This window comes from Mus caroli, chromosome 13, assembly GCF_900094665.2.
Source record: "Mus caroli chromosome 13, CAROLI_EIJ_v1.1, whole genome shotgun sequence".
NCBI classification, from domain to species: Eukaryota; Metazoa; Chordata; class Mammalia; order Rodentia; family Muridae; genus Mus; species Mus caroli.
The window spans coordinates 3,406,067-3,412,179 of NC_034582.1; the positions used below are offsets into that span (position 1 = coordinate 3,406,067).

Sequence of the window (6,113 nt, forward strand, 5' to 3'; positions counted from 1 at the left end):
CAACCAAAAAATCAGCTGACACATCGCTTCTTGGCCTTTTGGCTAAGATCAAGTGTAGAATCAGCTGACTCCTGTTGTTGAATTAGGGAAGGCTGAAAGAAGCTGAGGAGAAGGGAGATCCTGTAGGGGGACCAGCAGTTTCAATTAATCTGGACCCCCGAGATCTCTCAAACAATGGACCACTAAACAGACCACATACACCAGATGATTGGAGACCCCCAACACACATACAGTAGAGGACTTCCGGGTCTGTGTTCATTTGGAAATGATTCACCTAACCCTCAAGAGACTGGAGGCCCCAGGGATTTTAGAGGTCAGGTGGGAGTGAGGTGGGGCGGGGGGTGGGGAGATCCACGAGGAGAAGGTTGTGGGCTGGGGAGGAGGTTTGGGATGTGGAGCAGTTGGAAGGTGGATGGGATGGGCGAGGAATGGAATATGAAGTGTAAAAAAATAAATTAAAAAGAAAAGAAAAGAAAAAGAAAAAGAAAAAAAAAGATTTCCAAAGACAACTGGGGGGGGGGTGTGTCTGAGGGACAGGTCCTACAAGGACACTTGGCACTCTATGCTAAGTCTCTCTGAAGGTCCCTCATTCTCTGACTGTCATAGTCATTGTCACTTTGACTGGCAGCACACAAGTGCTGGGAGTAAGTCCCAGGCAAATGTCAATGAAGGAGTTAGCAGAACTGATTTCTGAAGGTCTTCAGCATTTCCTGAAACACTGTATTCTTAACAGGGACAGAGCCCTGTTTAGTTTTCAATTCCTCACTGAGGATGAAGCAGTTTTGCAATTAAGTTGCACTTTGCATCTTCTTGAATAGGGGTGTTGCAGATTGTCACCTCATGGATGGGGGTGTGCTTTTTTTTTTGGATAATAGCTGAATACAGCTGTCAAGCAAATTGATGGATTAAAAAAATAGCATAATTTGAAAATGAATTGCCCATTAACTATATTTCTCCCATAAGCTTATCTGGAATGCCAAAAAAACAGCTGTAGCTACAGGAACATTAATTAATACTGACTCATGAAATACTCTGGTTTTTAATCCTCTATTGTGTGTGAAGACATAAAGAGATCTTATAAACAGTTTCAACCTGTTTATAAATCTAGAATCAGTGCTAGGGTAGTGATACCACTATTAATACTAACCATGAGTATCCGCGAACACTACAAAACCGGAAAAAATATTTCTTGTGATCTGTAATTCTTAATTTTTCACTTATTTACATGCAGAACTGAAGACGTTCTCATGGGGTCTGATGTTGCATCCTGTGTAATTTCAAAGTCCAAGTAGTAAATGCTCTGTTAGTGCCTTTGTGTCTTAAAGGATTTTATATGTCCTCTGAGTCCTGGAAGATAGGTAGGGGGATTCACTGTTTTCTCAAATGATTAAAATAGGTGTAAAGAGAGAAAGCAACATTCTTCAGCAATTAGAGAAACAATGGCAGTTTATGTCTTGGGAGCCCCTTCCGGGTCTCTTTGTGTCCTGCATTATTTCTGAGAGTTGGTCTGTTACATGGATCTTACACAAGTTGCAGTAGTCTATAATCATTTATTGCAATCCAGTATGGATATTCACATTAACTTGGGCAAGTAGGAGGGAGGCCATCAAAATTACATAAAGCAAGGCATTTACATCACCCTTCAGACACCATCCAGGTGAAAATGGGTCTCACAATCCCCTACCCAGCATTTATAGATCCAAGTATACTTTAAAATTCTAAATTATCAGATGTTAGAAAGCCCAGAGCTATGTCTGTGTTTATGCAAGGGCATGCAATAAATATTTGGGGGTCACATTAGGGGTAAGACACCAATCTTTGTATTTTCAGATTATTTACCTGTGTGAAGAATGCATTCATAAGCACATCTGTAGTTATAATGCCTTCAAAATTGTTTTGTGGACTTGTACAGAGCAGTAAGAAAAAAATACATACAAAGAGACAAAGTGGTCCTCAATATGGTTTTCCATTGTGAGCAACACTCCTCATGCACATTCTAGTCCCAGGTTTTGAATTTTTGTCATTTTCCTGCTGATTTTGTCCCTTCTGGCACAGGACTAAAGTGCTGCGCTCTGTTGCTAAGCACAAGTGTGAGACATGCATTGTGGAGGAAACCCTTTTGTTGCATAAGATTTGCTCGGGTGTGAGAGAGCTTTTGAGTGTTCCATTCAAGTCAAAGAACCCTCCCCCTCCCATCATGCCTTCATAGAGACAATGCATCAAATAAGGTTATTAGTTGGTTAACTGATTGAAAGGTGAAAAGAGGCATTTGAGGAACTATCCTAGGATTTTATATCCACGTAGGGATTCTTCACCCACAGGAGCCTAGAGAATATATTATACCTGTAGCCATCAGTGACACAGGCACCTGGAGATTTGTGCTAAGGAAAGTGTATATAGTTACATGATCTAAGAGGTAAAGACTTGTGTGTCACATGGGCTTAACATGGGCTTAACTATTAATCTATTTCAATCTAGTATTTCTGCCAAGCATAGTAAGAGGAAGTGTTTCAGTTTTTAAATGTCCTTGATTGTGGCATTTTAGAGTAGAAGCTGTGATAGATAGCCTGTCTCTGTATCCTTTCTCTGGTGGTGAACTGTGGCCAATGCATCTGTCACTATTGAATTCTGTAAGAATCACTCAAAGATTGTTACAAGTTTTTTCTTTATTATTCCCGCCTTTAGCAAAACTTAAAAGAAAACTATGTGAAGGTGAGTTTTAACTGACCACTGTTTACTCATCATGGAGTGTGAGATAGGAAGGATTCATAGGGAAGATGGATGAAGGTAACTCTTGTTTCCCTATACTAACTAACCCCGAGCAAGGAGAATACACAACAAATGCTATTCCGATTTCACCCACATTAATAGTTACAGCTTCCCTTTCCATCCGATCTCCTATCAGAGAAGTTACTGAGAAGCAAATTGGTTGATCTGAGCTCCCTTGGGGGCGATGCTAATGAAAAATGAAACCGCCCAGGACTGGTGACACTCTGTGACAGACCAGGAGATGCTTGGCTTATCTGGACTCTGAGAGGCTGTTATTTGTAAAACACAACAGAAAACTGGGAAGATGCATAAACATGTATACATGGCAAAAAATAAAATTGAATTATAGATAAAAGTAAATTATAATTTTAATTTTATATTTAATTTAAAATTGTATTAATAAATATGTAGTGGTGTCAAACTTCCTTGTAAATACCCAGATTTTTATCCCATAGATGAATGCTGCTCTTAGCTGTTGCCAGAGAGAAGATTTTTGGCAGTGGGCAGTGGTTAGCACAGAAACTCATAAGTGTTCAATGTGTAGAGAATAAGTAACTGTGAACCGGGCGTCCTTCCTCTCCCTACCTCTCTGTGAGGCTGAGCGAATACGGAAGAAGGTACAGGAAGGATGGAGAAGCCAGAGATTGGAGATCAGTATCATCAAGATATGACTCAGTCATTCCTTGAATCCTCTTCGGACCTGGATACCTGCTCACATTGTGCCTGTCACCATTTTACCACGTGTGGGGGGAGGGGCTTCATAACACTCACTTCTCACTGAGGTGCTCCGGGTTGTTCAGAACAAGAAGGTAGAGATAGAGACAGGTATGGGGTGTGGGTAAAAGCGACAAAAATCTAACACAGGCATTTATAAAACAGTTAAAGAGTGAAAGTAAAAAAAAAATTTAAACAATCAAAATAAACAAAGAAAATTACAGGTGCAGGAATTTTTTTGTTGTTGTTGTTGTTTCTTTTTCATTTCGAGTGCTGAAAATTTAGTCTATGGGGCTTACAACAAGAGGAATTTCTAAAGCTAAAAATTAATATTAAGAAATTTATTGAATAAGTATTTATTTGGAAATTGACATCAAATACTATGTGCTAAAAGGTGAAATCATGCCTATAGATTATCTTTAAATATGCATGTAATATTATATATAGCATATATGTCTCATATTGCATTTAAAATATCATATTAATTTATGAGTTTGTGAGCTCTTCATCTGCTTCCCATCACTAATAGGCTGGTAGAGAGTTAATAGTTCTTTCCTCTTTTGATTGTCTTTATAGCTGGCAGCCTTAAACAGATAGCCACAGGGCAACTATTAGAAAAATTAGAAGGGAATAGAATTAATTGAAATATTTTATTTGTTCAAAACAATAAATATATTATTATAATGCTGAATTTTAAAACAGTCTTATCAATTAAGAATCTATTCTATATCTTCAGGAATAACTAGAAATTGGGTTCCTATGTGAGTACACAAATAAGTGGCTTGTCACTGAGAACACACATACACTTTTAACTTATGAATAGGTATTTCTTCCTTCTGCTTAGAGAAAGCAAGATAATAATGAGTAATATTTGAAATGACTATACTGATTTTGACCACAATTTAGTATTGAATCAAGATTTGATAGGGAAAAGCAAAATCGCAATAGACAGAGGAGTAAATAATCCAAGAACATTGGGAGAATGATGGGGGACATAAAGTTGGTCATTTTGTGTCTAGAAATCATCCCTCGGTCCTCACCACAGACAGCAGTTATTAAATATAACAGTGACCTTCCTGTACCTGATGTCACTGTAAATTTCTGCTCTTCCATGGCAACGATGGCAGTTAATTCTTAGTATCTGTTCTCTCCTTACTTTTATGAAAGCATCTGCAGCCTGACACAATACTAATGCCAGTGCTCTGAGTCCTCTGGTTACCCCTACTTATACAACCCCTCCCCTATAGTCACTGTCCTCTACACAAACCCTCCCCCATAGTGACTGTCCTCTATGCAACCCCTCCCCCATAGTGACTGTCCTCTATACAACCCCTCCCCCATAGTGACTGTCCTCTTATACAACCCCTCCCCCATAGTCACTGTCCTCTACACAACCCCTCCCCCATAGTCATTGTCCTCTACACAACCCCTCCCCCATAGTCACTGTCCTCTACACAACCCCTCCCCCATAGTCACTGTCCTCTACACAAGCCCTCCCCCATAGTCACTGTCCTCTACACAAGCCCTCCCCCATAGTCACTGTGCTCTACACAGATGCTCGTCCACACTCCCTATTTTAGCACCCACTCCTCTGACATGCAGCTCAGTCAAGTGCTCTCTTACTGAGTTGCACTTCCCTACCTTAAACTGAAGTTCATGGTTCTTAATTTATATTTGATGCGTACAAAATTATTTCTCTGAAGCTTTTCTGATAGCAATTCATTTGGTTTTGTTGAGACACTATCTCACCCTGTAAACCAAGCTGTAGTAGACCTCACTGTGCATACCACACTGGCCTCGAGCTTAGGGTGATCTTTCCTTCTCAGACTCTCAAGTGCTGGGATTACAGATATGAGCCACCACAGTTGGTTAAAGGTCTAATAGCTGTTGTAAGACCTTTTATTTTCCTGGATCAAGTGGATCATTTCTAATACTGATGTGTGAGTTGACTCAGTTAACAAGATAGAAAAATAGAAAATCAATACTATTTGATATTTAAAAATAGCTAAAGCCATGACAATGGTTGTACTTCAGACATTTCCTCTCTCAGCTTGTCACTTCAACCTACTTGGTCATTGTGCTAGTGAGGACTTTGTCAACTTGACATAAGTTAGAGTCATTTGGGAAGAGTAAACTTCTATTGAGAAATGAATTCATCAAACTGATCTCATGGACAAATCTGTGGGGGCATTTTCTTGATTTTAATTAATGATTTCTGGTGGTGAGGACCCAGGGCACTGTGAAAATGGTTTTGCAGTATAAGAACCTCTGGCTGAGAAAGCCAGAGGAAGCAAGAAAGCCAGGAAGCAGCATTCTTTCATGGCCTCTGCATCCTGCCCCCAGGTCCCTGCCTCAAGTTTCTGCTCTGACTTCTCACAGCAGTGGACTGTAAGCTACAAGGTGAAATAATTCTTTTTCCCTTTAATTTTTTTTTTTTTGTCATGGTGTTAACCACAGGAATAGAAAGCAATTGAGGACAGCCATATAGACAGTGTCTAGGTTAACGCAGCCCTTCCTAAAGGAGTGTGAATGGACAGGCCAATATTATCTTCCCTAAGAGATTTGGACAGGACAGAGGCACGTCACTAAGAAACCCAGGGCACTGCTGGTCAGCTGCAAAGAGAGATGCC

At 39.9% G+C, this 6,113-nt stretch overlaps 1 pseudogene; it reads left to right on the forward strand.

Annotated features, from left to right (window-relative positions):
• The first annotated feature begins 22 nt into the window (after positions 1 to 22).
• Positions 23 to 167, forward strand: LOC115029170 (annotated as a pseudogene).
• The last annotated feature ends 5,946 nt before the right edge of the window (positions 168 to 6,113 follow it).